The sequence below is a fragment of the Dromaius novaehollandiae genome, chromosome 13 (genome assembly GCF_036370855.1).
Source record: "Dromaius novaehollandiae isolate bDroNov1 chromosome 13, bDroNov1.hap1, whole genome shotgun sequence".
In the NCBI taxonomy this organism is placed as follows: domain Eukaryota; kingdom Metazoa; phylum Chordata; class Aves; order Casuariiformes; family Dromaiidae; genus Dromaius; species Dromaius novaehollandiae.
The window spans coordinates 4,520,924-4,541,555 of NC_088110.1; the positions used below are offsets into that span (position 1 = coordinate 4,520,924).

Below are 20,632 nucleotides of genomic sequence, written 5' to 3' on the forward strand. Positions count from 1 at the left end.
TAGTTATGTTTAGGCTTAGCCTGGTATTTTGCTGATCTGGGCTTGCCTTCAGACCTGCCTCATTGCTTGAGGCTTCTGTGATGCTCCTCAGACCTGCTCTGCTCCCTGGTTCAGGTACTGTAGACTGCAGCCCACAGCAGTAAAAGCACTACTCCTGCCTGCTGTCCCCCTCGGCTCCCTGCTCACCTGTCCAGGCAGAGCAGCCTGCTCTTGCTGCTCCCTAACAGCCTGCTTGGTGAGTAAAGTATACAGAAAGTTCCCTTTCAAAGGGGCTGAGACAAAAAAGAATGAACCCCAGCCAAATGAAGGGGGATCAGGGGAAAAAGATGCAGCCACAAATCCCACTATGGAACTTCAGCAGCCAGAGAAGTAAGTTAATGAGAAACACCTCAACTGGGTCACTGTTTATCTGCTTGTTGCTGGAGCAAAGGCAGTAGCTGGGACTCTTCAATGGAGTCTCATCTATATAATGACATTTCTAGCTAGCCAAGGTACATACCTGCTGATGGCTTCTGAGGGGAAGTAATTGTCCAATGAATAAGCTGAAATCAGAAGAACAGACTGCAGTTTCTAGAGCCTTTGGGGAACTTTTAAATTACTATGAGTCTGTATTGCTCAGTTTGTGTGTCTCTCTGCTAATGTACAATGTAAACTTTAAAATGAATTCTCAGTGTCACTAAAATCACTTATTTGTAATATGTATGGAACTAATAGTCTGTGTCACAAACTGTGGCCAAAATGGGCATGTGACTGTGAAAGAGGTAATCTTTCATTCTGTATGTTATTCTAATTCTCATCTTCATAAGCTTTTTTTTTAAAAAAACTCCTTCCAACAGTAATACATTTATACCATTATAATTCAATTGCTTTCTGCAAGTTGACACATAAAGATACAAAGGGACAGTGTTCTGTAACCCCAGATAACTCCCACATTCTGCCCTCTTTGGTCCAGGAAAAGATTAGGGATGTGTTTTGCATGCTGTAGATGCGTTGCCTATGCTTAAAAATTATCCTGGCTTGTATTAAAATATGTAGTGTTTTGGTGACAGTGGGCAAACTAAAAATAAACCTGTCCAAAGTAGCTTAAACCTGCCCATAGAGGCAGTTTGTTACTGCTGCTTCCAGTTCACTGCAGTCTGAACTATGAGTAGCTTGGGACCCTGCAGGCTCAGGCTGTAGTTAAGATAAGACAAACAAGTGAGGAGACTCAAGGGAAATGGGAGGTTTTAAGACACAAACAGTATCTTGACACTTGGAGGTTGTTCAGGATGGGCTTAAATCAGCAACAGAAGACTGGGAATACTGCAAAGATCACGTATTAGAAAAATGAAGTAGAGCTACTTAAAGCTGGTGCATTCTTTTGCTTTCAAAATATGTGCTAGTAAGATGGACGATGAATTTTCCTAGTTGTAACAGGCAGATTTTTTTGCTTAAAAAAGGGTTCTGATATAGATAATACACAGAATACTGAAAGGTAAAAATGTGTAATTCCTACTGCCAAAGAGAAACAGACACTGTTACTGAGAACAATGAACACCTGTCAGGTAGGGCACCCTTGTCTCACACTTGAGCAGTTTTTCATGAAATCAGCTTGTCATAACAACCATACCTGTGGGATGACTGTACATTTCTGCCGAAGATTAGAAGCCTTTTGGATAGGCAAATCTGGTAAGCAGCTCCATTCTGCTATAAATATAAAGCAAAGATTTTAGTATATGGATGGATATGCATGTCAATTGTTCCTTAATTCTTATTAGGAATACCTTGATTGTCCTTGCTGTGTAACACTCCAATCGCAAATTAAACATATGAATTAGTTAGAGCTGCCATTTGCAAGTCTATTAAACTTTGTGGAAACCAGTGTATAGATAGCTCTCTAAAGTGGCAGTTTATGAGCCTTCCTGTAGAAACTCCTCCATTTCTTTTGAGATGACCAAGTGTTCACATTTGTCATTTCATGATTTTTCATCTCAGCTTGAGGGAAAGTAGGGATAATACAGGGATAAACATTCATATTGAAAGTGGCTGATACAAACTATTCATATCAATCCAGGCTGTGGGCACAGGTAAGCATCAATTTCAATATTAATTATGTACTTAAATATTAAAATGATACATCACAAATCTGTTTTTCTCCTGCTTCACTTTTAGCAGCTCTCAGGCCACAACCATTTACTTATATTGGCTACTGCCTTTTTACAGGGACTCAGATTGTAGCAAATCTTGTCTCGGATCTCTAGGGGAGAAATCAGTGGAAATGTCTCCATGAGTTCAATCCTCTCTCTTTCTGACAGGAGATATCAAAGTTAGAAGCCTTCATGCAAGGCCTATGAAGCACTGCTAATCCCTTTCTCAGGTTTGTTTAACTGTAAAATATTAGAACGCACACGTTCCTTTTAGCGAAAGAGAAATGTCACTGCCTCTCCTCATAAATGCAGGGAGGATTTCAGCATATACACTGGTGTCACCAGTGTCACTGGCCGTCTGTACACATTAGCCTTAGAGCAAGCACTGTGCATGATACAATCGTATATCTACACAGGAACTTGGCTCTAGCCAAAGCTTGTTTAAAGACAAACTGCCAGCATGTTACCACAAGGATGCTATAGTATTTAATTTTCATCCTTCTTTCACATTTTATTGTTCTACTTTTGACTAAGCTGTGCTAGTAAATAGAATGTAGGAAACTTCTGGTTAGTTCTCATGCTCTTTTTCAGATGCTAGTGTTCCTAGCAGGTCAAGGGAGGGGATCCTCCCCCTCTGCTCAGCCCTGGTGAGGCAGCACATGGAGTACTGTGTCCAGTGCTGGGCCCCCCAGTGCAAGAGACATGGAGCTACTGGAGTGAGTGCAGTGAAGGGCTAAGATGAAGGGACTGGAGCATCTCTCCTACGAGGGAAAGGCTGCAAGAGCTGGGACTCTTCAGCCTGGAGAAGAGAAGACTGGGGGGGGGGGGGGGGGGGGGGAATCTTATAAATGTGTTTAAGTATCTGAAGAGAGGGTGTAAAAAAGGATGGGGCTAGGCTCTTTTCATGCCCAGCGATAGCCTGACAGGTAACAGGCACAAACTGAAGCACAGGCAGTTCTGCCTGAACATGAGGAAAAACTTCTTTACTGCAAGGGTGACATAGCACTGGAGCAGGTTGTCCAGAGAGGTTGTAGAGTCTCCATCCTTGCAGATATTCAAGAGCTGTCTGGACATGGTCCTGGGCATCCTGCTGTAAGTGACTCAGCTTGAGCAGGAGGGCTGGACTTCATGATCTTTAAAGGTCCCTTCCAACCTCAACAATTTTGTGATTCTGTTTTCAACTGATATTTTCCCTGGCTTTTTTTTTTTTTTTTTTTTTTTTTTTTTTTTTTTGAGTGAAGAGTTTTGCTAGAACCTAGCCCAGTTTAAGGTCAAATAGAGGGTTAAAATAGGGATTGATTAAAGTAGATTAAATATACAAGTGATCTTAGCAACAATGCTAGTGCAGACTCTTTTTCACCACCTGATCTGATGCACAGAATACCACAAAGATTTAAGTATATGCTGGTTTCAAAAAAAAAAACAAAACAACAAAACAACAAAAAACACTTCCAACGGGAATAAAAACAAAGGTCAGATTCTGCTCTAAATGACATCAGTGATCTGGAATAGTCAGGGTATGCTTACTGCAGACTGAAAATAATGTAATGATGTCCAAACCTCCCCAAGAATTTCCGTACCATAATTTCTTATGGTTTCTGAAAGCTGCCTTCAGATCCTGTCCAGAGTCTACCCAGAAACCAGAAGAGGACTCAAACAGTGTTTCATTTTCAATTCCAAGAACCAACCCATACACTTTTTCTAAATAATGAATATACAGCAGATAGTGTAGTTCAGTAGGAAAGAAGACAAAAGTGCAAATCTGTGACCCACAAAGACTGGGAGATTTGGGATTCCTGAATCCAGAGAAGGGGCTGAGGCAAGGTAATGAACCCCAAATACATAGGACTGTTGCAGTTATGTCTAGCACAGGGCAGATAGGGTAAGCAGTGCTGTAAAATTGCAGCAAGGAAGAATTAAGTGCGTTTGGGAAAACCTTCTCAGAAAGTGGAGTGAACCTGTATAATAGATGGCCTGGAACAAACTGCCTTAGATTTTAGAGAATCCTATCAAAGAGGATTTCCAAACCTGGTTCAAAAAACATTTTCAATAGAAGACAAATTTACTGATCTTGTCTTGGATCATGGGGATAGACCATTCCTCAGACTGCTCTCAACATTATTTTCTGGGAAATGTGAAGTGCCATGATCAAATTACAGGGAATGGATATTTTCTACTGATTTTGACTATATTGCTGCTTCTAATAATAACAAATTTCCTCCCCTGGACTTGTCAGGCTTGCGGTCAAGGGACTGTCCTTTACACAGGTGACACTGGTGTCAGTATCCTGGTAACTCCTGCAAATAAGCTATCATCACACACTTGTGATAATGTTGTGATGAGTAATAACTTGGTAACCAAGTGACAGCAACATTCAAAATTGCGGTGAGACACAGCAGCGCCTCACGGAGGCTTCAGTAAACTTCCAGTTGTTTGCACTGATTATGATTGTTACAGAATAATCACTTTCTTTCATTTTGAGCATCAGTTGTATTTGCTGAACAAGAGGCGATCAGATTTGGACATTAATAGAAAGAAGTACCAGGTTCTGTAAGCTTTGAGTGTTGGTATTTTTTTGTCAGTTGTAAGGCACATCCTCAGTGCCTATACAGTCTTACAGAAACAATTATTTTCAAGCATGGAGAGCAGCTGGAGGGAAAACACTGGGGCATTTGTTTGACAGTTTTCAAAAGTAGGTTATAAAGGATGATAGGTCAAGCAGAGATGGATCTGGAAATGAAGGCAAGCAAGCAGTTCTCTGACCTTTCTACAGACAAGTCAGGCTTGAGAAAATTGGCAAGGTGTCATGGTTCACTGGGCCCACTCTATGTCAGTCCCAAGACAGCTACAGTGGAAGAAACAGCAGACCCAGTATACATCTACTAGAGCTTCTTAGTTTGGTTCTGCATCCTGCTGTTTTTGCCTTATTACTGAAGCTGACATCGGTTGGGTACCAACAGGAAAAGAGAATAGGGAGCTAGTAGGAAGAACCATAAAAAGAGACATGAGTCAAAATAATAGGCTAGGAGGACTTTAAATGAAATAGCAATCCAGACATGTATGGAAGGGCACAACTACTTTCATCATGAAAAGTAGGAAAATTTCTCAGGCTAAGGAAATTCAATCACAAGATGAGAATCTTCGTGAAAGTTTGTATCTTGCATTTGTCCTGCAGCAAGAATTAGGAAGACTTTAAGTGAGAGAATCTACAGACAGGTGTAAACTCAAAGTGAGCTCTGTGACAAGCAGAACAGAATGATTTCCCCAGGGATTTAGATTTAAAAAAAGATTTGCTGAAGTAGGAAGAAGGTTATGAGCTCTGGTTTAGCCATGCTGAATTTAACACAATGTTAAATTATCCATGAGTAAGTTTTAGTTAAGGTTCTCATCTGGATAAAGGACAGGAATAAAAAGGTAGATCTGTTAGTCCTCAGTAAGTGTTGACAAATAATTTTATGTTTGCAAATAAGATGAATCATAGAGAAAATGTGGCAGAAGAAGTGAACAAATAGAGGCATTTGGGTTTCCCACATACAGAAAACTGGAGAGAGGATTTGGAAGAACTCTCGAAGACAGACTGAGGGGAATGAACAGAAGGATGCATAACAGACATCCAGGAATTCGCAGGAGTCAAGGGAGCACGAGGTTTTGAAACAGTATGTCATCACAGTCAGGGAACATGAGGATGAAGTACCACTCTTGACTGAGTGTTCACTGTAAACTTTGGTGAGAACAGCTACTGCCTTAGGAAATTGTCCAAATTTTTTTGCTTTATTTATTAAAGAACTAACTAAAATATTAAAGCAATGCTTTCTTTTTTAAAAAAAAGATCTAATAATCTTTTATAGCTCAAATTATTCCTATACTCACAAAAGTTTCTGGGAAAATTTCTGAAAGCATATAAGTCACTTGGATGCTTCTGAAAAGTTCATCCCTCCATTGCTTTGCACTGTCGGTATTGCAGACAGCTGGACACTTAATCTGATCCAGACATTCCTGACTAACTGAAACCATGATTGCAGCACATCTCTGGTACAACTCACTTGAAAACACCAGCCGGTTTTTGTACTTATTTCCATTCTTGACTAAATGTCACCCTGTAATTGCTGCTCTCCCGCCTGTGCTGCTAATGGTTTTAAGGAATCTTGCCTTGCATAACTGAAGGACAGTTATATAAAGGATTCCACAGTTCTTGCATGACAATATCAGGTGGGAATTTACCAAGGTGCTTAGTTTCTTAAATAGGAACAGAAAAGACTATAACATAACAATATAAAGGACTCTTAATGCCAGGGACAAGTGCCAAAACCTCTTTGGAAAACAAAGAGTGCTCATGTTAAGATTTCCTGGGACAGTTTAGTTATGTTTATTAACTGTAGGAATTTTTTCCTCGTGCCAGCACTGATGTGTGATCATAATATGCAAAAATCTAAAATCTGGTGAACTTCCAAGGAGCAGACAGTTATACAAGCTCCATGTATGAAGTTCTTATTAATGGAATCCATATTCAGTCCTGCTTTGCAAATGTTCAGCTAGCACTGAACTCAATGGGTTTCATAATGACTGGAGGTCAGCCCTTAGTATCCACAGCAGAACTGCAGCCAGTATAGGCAGGTCCACGTTTTCATTAGAGGGTACTGTTTAAACTTTCCTCCATTTTGTTTGTAGCTCAGTTTGAGAAATAGCTTGGACTAGCTTTTCAGAGAGCCTGAAGGTTCACAACACCAAATAGAGCTACAAGATGAGAGCCACAAAGAAAAGAGAACTTTCAGCTTGTCTTGAAATGAACAGCTAAGGATACAATAATCCAGAAATTCCTGCTGAAAAATTTGGCCTAAAAATCTGTAGCGATGGTTAACATTCAGTCACATGAAGACTGCCTTGCTTGATGAACTGAACACGGGATGCAGAAAGGCCCAGAGTAGATTTAGTCTTGCCTCGTCTCCAGAGCTCTGGTCCTGGTCTAACAAGGCACCTCCTGAACGCAAGCAGGTAATTCTCCTGCACTGCATGGGCAGATGAAGTTAAGGGCACATGTAAATAACCTACTAGATTGGAGGCAGAGTGCTCAGCACTATGTAACATAAACATAAAAAGTTTATCTTGATACTAACCTGGCTCAGTTGTGATTACAGATAATTTCCAGGTAAATGTTCAAAAATGGTTTGGACCTTGATCCTGCTAGCTGTTTGGCAGAGGGGAAACTATTTCATTTCAGTGAGGCTCTGCTCCTTAGGTCTTTCTTAGCCTGAATTCTGATCTTAAACCCTCTCCACATTGCTCTCTGACAGGAACAAAGAAGAGTACAAAAACTCTTCTTCCTTGCACCTGTGCTTTGCTTTTGGCAGGCTTTCTCAGACCACTGGAGCCTCACCCTTTCTTTCTCCTAGGTCTGTGCATCCTGACTGACTGCAAAGCAGTCTTTAATATCTTCAAAATTATAATCAACAGTCCCCTGTTTTCTTTCTTTGCTTATTCCTTGATTGCTGCTCTTACAGGATTATGCCCAAGAACAGAGAGACCTGGTGCTGTGCTTTCATTCTTGTTTCTTTTAATGGACAAAGGCCAGTCATGGCACTTTTCTATTGAGGAAGAGCATGAAGAACATTTCAAACCACTTTCTAAAACCATAACAAAATTAAAAAATGAGCCCTGATAACACTCCAGAATTACTGAGGCACAAAAGAGTCACTTACTTTTTTAAGACTGCATAAAAATACTGATTTACAGGTTTGAATCTACAGTTACTAATGAAACTTTCCATTTAAATAGGAAGAAAATGTCAGGCAATACTACATTTCTTCATCTTTATTCCATGCCTAAGAGTCTGCATAGGGTAAAACTTTGCTGGGGTAGAGTTATTTCTCACCTTGGCAAGCATCCTGAAAACCTGGGGGGGGACCTGGGGATGCCTGGGACTAATGAGTCAACGTCACCATATCTCGCCTCACATTTTGGATTCACTCCATTCCACCTGACTTCAAAATGGTGCTGAAATGTTGCAGGCACCTAAAAAAATGATCAATGGTGTGAAATAGGTAACTATTTTTAAGGCATAACACACAAAGGAATAACTGAACTGTAAATTTACAGTACCTTAGCTGTTCTTTATTATCCCATTAATTGATACTTTAGTCACTTATTGAGAAAGAGGGCCTTTTGCTTTATTCATTCACAATAAGCAAATTTCATATGAAAAACTGAGTGGGATGTTAAAGTTGTATGAGATATTATGTTTGTTTCTTTATTAATATTTTATTTTGTATGTTGCTCGAAAGACTATCACCAGCTTGCCCTGAACTGCTTTGCTTGTCTCATTTACTGCCGTTGTGGATTTGTAAATAGAATAGAGCAAATACAATTAATTTGTGAACACAGACCTGCCTATGACACCTGTCTGAAAACACCCGAATCCTTGGAAAAGAAGACTGATGATCTCCCAGTTTACATTTGCTATTACATAAATACCTTTTGGCTAAATATTTTCTCCATAGAAAATGGATTAGATATAGTTTGGCTGTATCTGAAAATGCTAATGTGTTAAACCTAAAATGATTCAAGAACCTCAGGTATGATGAATTTTCATCAAATCCAAGACAGGTTTGCCTGAATTCGTGCCTACGCTCCTGATCAGGTATTCCAGAGTTGGGTCTCTTTCCCTCTTTACCAACTCCCCCCAATATCATCCTTTCATGACAGACTTTCAGACACGCCTCAAATCCATATCTCCAAAACAGACCTGCATGGGTGCTACTAACAGCAAAAGATGACATTATGTGAAAATAGCGCCCTGTGTGTGTGTACATATATATATATATATATATATATACACACACACACACACACACGTATATATATCTGTCTGAGCTTCCTGCTAGTCCAGATGAAACTGTCAAGAATGTAAACTTTACAAACAGCTGCAGCTGCAGAATCCTGGAAGTATGTTTTGTGTATATAGCTCATCTATTGCTTTTCTCCATGTTTCCAGGAGACAACAATTTCAGGGAAATGTTTATTTGCTTAAAATCGCAAGATTTCCTGTGAATTGGAAATCCTTTCAGGCAGGCCTATCAGCCACACTGCAACAGCATTTATCCAAATAATGCAACAGTGACCTCTGCTGTACAGATGACAGAAGTGTTTCACATTAGTTCAACTAAATTAAACCTACCATTAATATTTTTCTGGGTAAGCTGAAACAAATTTTTCAAAAGCAAGTATATTTGCCTGGATTCCTCTTTTTTATACTAATAGGAGGACTTCAAACCACAAAAGAATATTTTTCAAGTTATTGGCATGAATATACAACAACTTAGCTGTAATGCTTTTGCAGGATATCAAAGACAATATTAGCATTAAATGAACCTTGATCTACTCTCATAAAATATTTCTGTTAATTTTACTGGGAGGGAGCCTAAGGCACAAGCCACTGGGTGATTTGCCCAAAGCCACGCCCAGAATCAATGGGCACAGGCATAAAGTTCAGGAGGACTGATGATTTCAAGCCCTACACTTTAATCACAAGGTTATCCCTCCCTTTCCTGTGCAGGATCAGCAGAATATCCACCAGCTACAAGTGGTATGTGTCACACCCGTAGGTTATGCTTACACCACCCATATGATAAGGAGAAGCAATACAATGGAGAAGATAGAGGATGTTTATTTTCAGTTCCTGACTCTACTTGGTCACATGGGAGCACAGGGCCATAAAGCAGTCATGTGCCTCTTGGTTTGATTTGAACAAAGCACTGAGCAAAGGCAAACTCTGCGGAAGTCAGCAGGGGCAGAATGCGAAAACCCCTCTCCTTCCCCTCTCCTCCCATCACTAACTCTGTCTTTGTCTCCACTCAGTCCTCCTGGGGACCCAGACCTGTCCCTGTAACACATCCATCTGGAATTTGGGTCCGGCTCCCATATCAGTCCCTCATTATTGCATGCTGACTAGTTCAGTCAAACAGGTTGAAGGTGGCATGGAGCAAAGATTTAAGATCCCACACTGCTATTTCGGGTAAAATGGGCACAGCCCCCCTGTTGGGGAAGGCAGCAGTCCTTCCAGCCATAAGCAGAAAGTTTTCTGCTAGTGTTGTGAAGTTGTTATTCATTTAGCACTGACTGTGACTCCTAACTGAGCTGGTAATAAGAGAAGGAAAAAAAAGTGCTCTGAACTCTCAAAACGTGCAGAAGCAAAGGACAGCAAGCAAGTGGGGGGAGCTGGCTTTTGGTAGTATCAGTGAAACACTAATGCCAACTGTTGATTTCTTGCATTACTTAGCAATGGTTCAAAGAAAGAGGAAACTAGCGGTTAGAAATATCCCAACCCCAAAAGAAATACTGTGGACTTTCCCCTGGCTGCCATTCTTCAACCCCTCCTCTGCCCTTCTCCCTGTAAGCAAGCCAAGACTTCTGTCCTATTCCTCTTCTCTTTCCCTCCAGGCGTTCTAATCCTATCTTGCACACGCATCCTAGTTTGCCCTGATTTCAGAAAGTCTTGCCTATGTGTCAATTAGAAAAAATATCCACTGCAGATCCTGACCCACAAAAATACCTCAAGCCAGCCCAGGGACCAGAAAGAAATTACCAGCACTGAGCTCAGCGTGGGCTAATCTGCGCAGCTTCTTGGCAAAGCTGTACTTTGTGCTGCTGTGGCTAAACTGTATAATGCTGATGTGACTAGCTCTGTATTACCCTGTACTGTGGAGTGTATAAGCACCCTTAACTTCTGTGCTTCAATTCCCCATCCAGAAAGTAACCATTCCAGTTTTTATCTGACTCATGCATGTACATTTGAACCTATCTATAGAGGAGGAGATCTCTTCCCATGTGTATTTACAGTTCTTCACACAAACCTGTCTGACTACAGAACTGATGTCATTGAAACAAACATGTAATAATTGATAATTACAACTGAGGAAGAAAATAAATTCCAGAACACTGATATCAGAGTGTTAGATAAATGAGTTAAAGCTAACTAGGGCTGAGTGCAGTCAGACTTAACACCTTTACCTTTTCTGAAATCACGCCTTCTTGCATTAACTTAGAATTAGGCTCTAAATTTCAGCTGCTTGGAGATTATACCTTCATTACGTCAGATCTGTATCTGTCCTCTACACTGCAGGTTTGTGGTTTTAGAAATGCTTGCTAAGATAACTCCTAATGGACTATTTTCATCCAACACCATTTCATTCTCCAGTTCTGCTTCCATTCAGCTTTCTTTCTGTCTTGCAGTAAAGTATTTTCTCCAACTCTCAAGCTTTTTTGTGAATCCTATTCTTCACTCTTTCCAATTTTTCAGCATTTTTGCAGAGACATGCTAGAGCTGGATGCAGATTTCCACCTCACCAGTGCCTTCTACATAAACATCATTGCCCTGCTTCCATCTCCCTTGCCCCCATATCATTTTGGGAGGTACCACTTTCCAGGATATGTCTCTATTATCTAGTCTGGCTCACCTTCCTTGCTCCACGATGCATTAACTTCAGTGCTGCCTTTATAAAAAAAAGCATTTTGTTGCAATGGGCCCAGCAAGCAAACAATCTAGCTCTCTCTTATGCCTTGCTCTTTAACTTTCCAACCTTTTTTGCATTAATCACAGAAATTTATCATAATATTTCATATTTACTTTCAGATTGCAAATGATAGTGGTATTAGGCCTTCTACAAACTCCTGTGAAACCCTACTAGAGATGCATCTAATTAATAGCAGTTCTCCCCAACAACTACTTTCTTAGATTTTCCCATTAGTTCACCATCAACTTTATGTCTCCTTACTGTTTGTAAAAAGTCTGTTTACTTTTTAAAATATCTGTTATTATCTGGAATATCACAGCATACTAAAGCTCTTCACAAAAGTCTATGTATATTAAATCTATGCAGATATATTAAATCTAACCTGAACTCTTAATCTCAAAAGATGAAGTTAGTTTTCTTTGAAATAAATATTTCCTATCAAAATATGTCAGCTGACATTATATTCTGATCCTTTCTCAGATGAATCTTTCCCATGCTTTTCTATGATCTTGCTCAAAATTTATGTCAAGCAAACTAGTCTGCATCTTTGTTTTCTCATTGAATCCTGGCACAAAGACCAGCACTCTTCCAGTTTCATGGAAGTTTTTTTAATACATTTTATAACTGCAAAATATTTCATATTTGAGCCAAATAATACAATGCGGATTCATACTTCGGGAATGTTTTGTATTTTTATGTCATATTGGCACAACATTTGTAATGCTCCTTGGAGCTAAATGTCCCAGAAAGTAGGGATAAATAGATTATCTTACTGATACTCAGCAAGTAAGTACTCTTTACCTGTAACTGCATACATTTTACTTAGCATTCCTGAATGTTTTCCTCCAAATGAGATTCAAATGTACCTGTAAAGCTTCCTAGATTGATGGAATATCCTCCTATTATGATTGGTGTCAATATGGTGTTTGTAGCAGCAACTGTCATACTATCCCTCCTGCAGGAGCAATACGTAAGTCGGTGGCTTTTCAATTTATGATAAATTTAATCAATAAAGTCAGTAAGTTTGGTCAGATTGATTTTTTGGCACCAAGAACTAGACTAAATCTTTCTGGAGATGACAAACGGATGATCATCAGTACTCTCAGATTTGGTAACACTAAGTATCTGGAGACAAGAGATCTCTTCAGCTGACTCTTTGAGAACTTTTGTTTGCAAATGATTCATAGTCCAATGAAACATACATCTTGCAGTTGATGCTGTTTAACACTCTCTGTAGTTACTTTAGGATTAGAAGGTGTTTTCTTAATCCTCTGCTTATACAAGCATTCATCCTGCTTTTGTCAAATATCCAATAATTGCTTTATACAGAAATATTTCACTACTGTTGTGGTTTCTGAATCACAAATAATTTTTGTGTCACCATCTAAGAATGACCCTCTACTATTGCTAGAATGAGATATGCCTGCTTTTTTCTTCCTAACATATTTTTCTGATTCTTTTTTCAGTTTCGCACCCTAAACTAGGTGAAATAATATACCAAGTCATCCTTAGTTTCTCTGACACATCAATTTCAGGTACAAGCCTCCTACTCCAGTAGTCCCATCCAGCCCTTCAGCACACTGTGTTTCTGTTAACCAAACTGAACATAGTGCTTTCAGCTGAAAACAGAACTGAGTCCCCCTGACGATCGCCACCTCTGCTGTGGGCACTTTGGGATAATATCCACCCTTATAATGAACAGTGCACTTTACCTGCGAGACTGTGAAGCTCCATTTATGTAAATACGTGAGAAAAAGGTATGTATATCTGACACAAAGCAGAAGAGGGCATTAAAGGCTTGCAACAGTGTTCGGAGGAGGAAGAGAAACATCCTTGTCATAGTCCTCCATAAACACCTAAACTAAAGAACTGAACCTTTCCCTCTGTTGGTCGCGCAGTTTTGTAGTCTGCTAAGGCTACAAGCTCGCCTCCCACTGTTTGTGCAGCCCTTTGTCCACATCCACCAGCCTCCTAGATGACTGCTGGAATCCTCTAACCTTTCTGTCTCCTACAGCCTTAAGAAACTACCTCTTCTAATCCTGGAATTGAAGGTTTCTGCTCCCTTTCTCAGCTACTGACTCTGCTATAAACTCAAAATCCAGTTTACATGTGCCTCTCTGTTTAAAATTCTCCATAAACAATATTAGGAAATACCATCTTCTTGTTTACCATGTACCTCCTGTTCCTCTCTCACTACAAATCTCGTTGTTGATGATACCACTGGTTTTGGTAGCACTTTCCACCTCAAACATTTGTATGCCTTCCTAACATTTCACATTATTATAGCTATTCGTTCAGCACTGATACAGAGAAGTACTAATAAATGATCAGAACCTCGCTGTGCTAAGCACTGTACACATACATCACACTGCTTCAACCACAGACAGGTTACAGTCCTTCCAAACAATGAGATAAAACAAGGGAAGGGAGAGCAAATCTGTGGAAGTCAGTAAAAGAAAACAGCAGCAACACTGTACAGCCCAGCAAGAGATACAGTACTCTCAACACATGAACAGTTTCAATTAGGGCCAGAAACAGAGTGACAGTTTCCACCCTATTATCTTTTTTTTTTAATCTATAGTATTTCTTGGTTTTTGCCATATGTCTGCAATACTGGCAAGCATCTTGAGATTAATCTTGTAAGCAGATACTATAAACAGGAAAAGCAATGAGGTAATAGCGTATGCTCTTACCCAATGCTGAAAGGGACAGTTTTCTCTCTGAAATCAATCTAAAAATAGGTCTAAGATTCTTTATGAGACTAAGAATGAAAGTGGATGTTTTGCTTCAAGTAAAGCTACAAAAATTTGCCAGAAAAACCCACTGACACACCAGCAGGAAAAAAATTCCAGCACATTTTTCACAATACTGAATGGACAAGAATGAGAAGTAGTGGTAATGTGGAGGCTGGACAAAATAAAATTGTGTTGAGGTGCAAGAAAATAAAATAAAAATAGATTTCTTTTAGTACCTTTCTATTCGTATGCATTGTGAACTCAGTTTCTTTAAAAATAAGCTATCTTTGCAATTCAGTATATACACTGATTTTTCAAAACATGCATAATATTGTCTTGAAGGGTTAATGCTCTTTTTTGTCTTCCAAATGATGTGATGTGTGGCTTTCCACTTGTTGATAAAGCTCCCCTAAATGAACTGTGAAAGTTTATTCTGGAAGGAGACCACTGACATGAAACTTGCAGCATCTGTGAAACTGTCCCTACTCTAAGAAAAACTGAAATTGTTCACCTATCTGTCATAAAATGCTTTTTTGACCCAGCCTCCTGTCTCTCTTGGCTCCCTGCTCACCTGCCCGGGCAGAGCAGCCTGCTCTTGCTACTCACTGGTACTAATCACGATGCTTTGCATAAAAGGAGCAAGAAAGTAGCTGCTTCTTGTTTAAAAAAGAATTCTAGTTGACATAGAATAATATGAATACAGGATGAGCCATTATGGTAGCCCTTCTTTTACAGTTTGTTTCTACAAACTCTCTACAAACAGAAGTGAAATCAAGCACAGGTAGAATTAGGTGAGACAAAGAACAGCTGAGAGGGACCGAATTGAAAACTTATTTGAATTACAAGTAGTTCCATCAATACTAATGAAGTATGATCTTCTAAAGGCTTGGATCCTGTGGCTAATAATTTTTTTAAAATTCAAGTATACTAAAGCTGCAGCATAAACCTAGTGACAGGTAAATTCTTTGGTGTCTCATAGGAGCTTACCTCTTGCTGTAGCATCCCTGATTCATCTTCTCTGTCTTCCACCCAGCTCCTTATTTCCAGTCGACTGTTGGGAAGTCAGTGTCCCTGACAGTCTTCTTCCTAAGTAAAACATGGTTAAGAGTTTTCAAAAAATTAAAATATTATGAAAAATACATAGACTGAAACATGGAATGACTTTACCATTATATTCTTTGTAAACTAAAATTTAGGAAGTTCATGGACTTTTTCCTTGTGAATGCTGAGAATTCAATTATGCTTGAAATTACTGTTAATAAACTGTGACATACAAATGTAGGAGTGAATTAATATTTTTATCTTTCATTGTTGTCAGCCTTTCTGATTGCTTTGCTTACTTTTATTTCCATTGAAGGTATTCTTACAACATACCTATCATGTCACACTGTCTTGTAGCAGAGAGGCTCTTCCACAGTTTCTGAAAGCATCAGGAACTAAATCATAACTACAGTTAACAGGAGTATGGTGAAGTCCCAAGTTCTGCTATCCCTGGACTGGGTAACAATACAGTTCTGATGAATAATTTTTTGACTCTTAGAGAGGTAGGACAGCAGAGTTAAGCAAATGTTCTCTTCAGGCAAGCAAGAAAAGGCAGTACTGAAACTCCATACAAGCCTCTGGCCCCAACTCCCTCATGACACGGGGAAAACTACAAAAACCTTAGTTTTGGTTAACTGATCAAGCCATGTGTGACAACTCAGACACCTACTGCTGACAGGTCTGATTTACCTTATTGATAAAGAATTCATGACAACAGCTATTATAAGCAATTGGAAAGTTAACTTTAGTTTTGTCAGATTTAAAATGTTTTAGCTGAAGCTTTCCATGTTGATGGAAACATGGAAAGTACATGGTTGTATCTTACTGAATAGTCTGGAAAAAATAGGCACATGAAAAAAGAATGTATCCAAATTCTATTGAGAGTTTTAGACACAACATTTAGAATGTTCTTAGAAAGTCAAAAGCACAAGGCTGGCCAAATTTTAGGATAACAATATAATTATGTTTAAAAAAACCAGTATGGCCATAATGTACGGTATTCAGTATATACGAGGGTATCTGAGTTTGGCCTTTTGCTGTCTCTGCATTCTGACATAATTTAAGAAAGTCAGCCACTAGTGATGCAAGTGCATATGCAAACCTGAGGAAACTGTGGAACTCCCCTTTTCAGAAGTTGCCAGTAGTCTTTAGAATTAAAGCTAGAATCATAAGCCAAAGATCTCCTTTTTTCAAAAAAAGGGGACTAGCTGCCCAGCCATAAATATGCCTGTATTTATTTCATTACTTTTTATTATAATGTCGTTGCAAATGTCAATTAACTTCTCAGTCAGGAGGTAACAACAGACAGGTTTCTAGAAACAGGGAGCCTGAGCAAGAACAAAAGCAAAGAATGGAAGCAATGCAATTTTTCTTGCTATTAGATTTAAAAGTTACAGACAAGATAAAACTACTATAGAATATCAAATCTCAAACAGGCCTCACCTGTCCCCTTGATGTCTTTTGAGATGAATTTTATCTCCATTGACTTTCTTACCTAAACGTGTACAAAGCTAGCTGGCTTCTCTAAAACTCCCTCATCTTATTATATAAAGTACACCAGACTACAGCAAATGTTTTCCACGTCAAGATTTAACATACCTGACACTTTGTGTAGCAGCCTTAGAAAAAGAACTAAAAAACATGGCTCACTTATCTCAGTGAAGATTTTTCCTGATTTTTGCAACAGTTCAAAGCTAATAACAACGTTAAGCAGCTGAAAATGTTTTAGTGCATCACATCCCTTCTTAGAACTATAAGTCACAGTTGTTTTACAGAAAGATTTTTTCAAAAAACCACAAGACTCATAATCAAGCTGTGCTTACACAGTCTGTCAGTTTAGACTTGGTTTAATCAGCTTGATGTAAAACAGAACTTATCCTATGCACCCTAACATCAAAGGATATTACTAGATTCTACTATCCACTCATACAGTCAAGCAATTAAAAAGAAAGTCAGATGACCATAGACCATAGTCAGAAGTCAGAAGGAAACATGTATTTTAAAGCCAATATGTTTTACTCATTCATTAGCAAAGGTCATTTCCACATGGATGATTAGATATTTTGACTGAAAGTAACAATCTTTTATGTATTACATACTTTATCTTATCCTCTACTAGAACAGCAATCCAGAAATTATCCAGAGCTAGCAGCACATCTCGCATAAGCCCTGTATGCCAGGGAAAAAAAGACAGGATAAAGAAGAAATGGTATTTTGATTATCTGTATTCCTACTGCAGAATGAGAACATCTTGCTATTTTGGTTAAGTGAAATAAAGAACTTTGAACTGATTTGCTCATAAATCATAAAGAAAACTGAAGGGGATAGGGCCATTCTTTCTGCAGCAGACGGGTCTGCTTTTGGAAAGGAGAATCATACTCATTACAATGTACTCTCTGTGCCTTAAGGGTGCTCTCCATGCTGCAGAGAAGCACCAGATTCTTACCTTCCTTATTTCATAGTAGCCACTGTGTAAAAATTAGAGCATCAACTGAGTGTCTGGATGATCACTTTACTGAGATTTGGTCATGAGAGAGGGTGATTTAAGAGCCTATTAAACTTTAATTTAGTTTTCAGCTGAAGAGCACCATCAACTCGTATGCCCCACCTGCAAGCTCATCAAACTAAAACTACAGAATTCTTCAGAATAAAAACTTGTAGATTTGTAAAAACTGAACTCCTCTAACCAATTGCTAGACAACTGACATAAGCTGTCTCTTACAGATTGGACTCTACAGCCCATCACTAGGCTCCTACCACTAGAAAAATGACTTTTCTTTGTTTTCATGTGCTTGCATGTTCATTTTTAAAGTTACATTTTTTTTAGACTTAAAATTCTGTGGCTTGGGACTTTTTTGGTTTTAAACACTAATAATTAAGGGCCTAGGCACATGTTTCTTTTTTCTTAAAAAAAGACCATGCTAGCCTAGAATGTAGAAGTGGTATGATATGATGACTGTGCTGGCTGCAGTGGAAATGCCAAGCAAAAATCGCAACTTGTATGCACGCTTGACTAGAGATGTCGGTGAAGACTAATTAGCAAGCTCACAGCAGCAGTAAAGGAACAACAAGTAGTGTCAAGATCTTCCTGTCTCTTAAAAGAGCACCAATAAAGTGTTTTTGTTGCAGAATTACTTAACCCCAGTGCTACCTCCAGGCAAATGTTCAGAGTTTTACTGCTCTTCTCACTGTACATGAAGCCACACAGGGAGAAGCGACCTAGAGAGATCTGAGCTCTTCCTTAATTTTTCTCAGCACAAAAAAGGATCTGATTCAATGTATTACAGATAACTCCCCTCATGTGACTGAGCTGAGAGCAACCCTCTGACAGTTGTAACTACACCAAGTGAGGCAGAAAGAAAGAACAGGACCAGGCCTCGATGCCGACTGCAAACTTAAGAAGCCAGTTTCTAAATCCAAATCCCAGCTCTAACAGTCCATCTGATTTTTGCAGCTGGTAGTTGCTGTGCACAAGCAGCTTTACAAAGTCAGTGGGGGTGCAAACAGAGCCCAGGAGCAGGTGGGTGATGCCCGGGAAGACATTCTTGCCACTCACAGGAAACAGTGCTGAGGATTATGGTTTTGGTGCCCTGGAAAGGGGGATCAGGGAGGCCATGGGGACCAGTGTGGCAGGGCCAGCACTCTGCAACAGCACAGCACAAGTGCTTGCCAAGCTGCATGAGCGATAATCCAGAGTCACTAAATTCAGCATACCGACTGCTGAATGTATGCTGTTGTATTTTGCTGTCAAAGTATTTTTCTGTGGCTTGCATGCATTTGTGGCAATATGCCTAGTGACATTTATGAACCTCCAAGTGACATTTACGTAACCTGGAGAGACCACACCTTTCCCTATGCCTGCCTGCATTAGCGGGTATCAGTCTCTTGCACAATTTCTCAATGTTTCCTTTTTAATTTTTTTCCATATAGCTGTTTGTTTTGCTACCTACTTTCCTGTACAAGGGAAACCAAGGGGAAGAGGGTGTATGTGTCACTTCAGGACATGGGTAAGCCTTGGTGCTTTTTTTGTGTCTCACAGTATAAAGGGGGAATTTGCAATAGGTCTTTTTTTTTTTTTTTTTTTTTTTTTTTTTTTGCTGCTACTTCCTGGTAAGAACACAATAGAACAATATGCACCCTGTACAGAACCATTTTTCACTCATGCCACACACTGTTTTCAGCTATTTTCAGCTTTAAAAAACAAAAGGCCAAAAAAAAGTACTTAAAAGGTGATGTTAATAAGAACACAGTTTACTTTTTTCAGTTAAGTTTATCTGCCTGTATTCAAGTGAACAGTTAAAAACAGGTAATTAAGGAAGGCTAAAAACTCAGGTAATATCAGTCCTAAAAGATTATTATGTGCATTATTGAAATGTTTTCTTAAACCATACTGTTTCTTAATTCTTATTTTTTGGCTCAACTGTCTGCACTACATGGATGAAGCGCTGGCCTCTGAAGAAAGCTAGCAAGATAGCTACCCTGGCAACACACCTTACTGATGACAGCACTTGGCTTCTCTGGCCTGTTTGGAAGCTGCCTACATGTTATTTCTCTCACTGCATGCCCCTGTTTTCTCACCACTTTCATGGGAGAAAAGATAGCTCTTTGTATGGGGTAAGCAAATAGAAATCTACAGAGGAAAATGTAAAATAAAAGCTAAACATTATATGTTATTAAGTCTTATTTAAGGAGTCCATATGCAATATTGCTACCTCAAACATTTAAGGATTCAGCCCCTCAAACTGTAATGCAATGGAATGTATGATTGCTATGAAACTGTGTTATAAAAACTAAGTCTTGTGTCCTTCTAGTTGTTTTCCAGACTCTTGAGTCTGTAATGGATACAGTTTCAGAGGGTGTGGATTTGACAGCCCCCCAAATGAAAAGTGAAATTTGTTTTTAGTCTTCTGATTACCAGAATTGGGCTCTGAGAGAAACAACATGTTGCAAGATCTGACAAAACTGTAAAGGACTGAAATTTTTAAAATAAATTTTGAACAGGACTGCAGTTTCATAAGTAGTTTTTGCATAAAAGAACAGTTGCTTTACCCTTTTTTTAGCTGCTATCTCTTCACATCGCTCCCAGATTTTATGGATTTTAGCCCAGTTAAAGTTTTGCAGGTGGACAAAGGCTTGTTTGATCTTCACAGGGCAGCAGCACTTGTGGTCGGAAAGACTGTTGGGGAAACCATGGTAAATCCTCCTCCTTTTAAGTCCTTTGTAC

At 39.2% G+C, this 20,632-nt stretch overlaps 1 long non-coding RNA gene across 1 annotated transcript in view; it reads right to left on the bottom strand.

Moving 5' to 3' along the window:
- Positions 1-1,614: 1,614 nt before the first annotated feature.
- The window catches only part of LOC112984314 (uncharacterized), a 57,951-nt gene continuing 38,933 nt past the window's right edge, over positions 1,615-20,632 (bottom strand). The window contains exons 4-6 of the long non-coding RNA XR_010391366.1: positions 15,355-15,453; positions 7,996-8,135; positions 1,615-1,686 (exon numbers count right to left, since the gene is read on the bottom strand). This is a non-coding gene — a long non-coding RNA (uncharacterized LOC112984314). The remainder of the gene's footprint in view (positions 1,687-7,995; positions 8,136-15,354; positions 15,454-20,632) is intronic.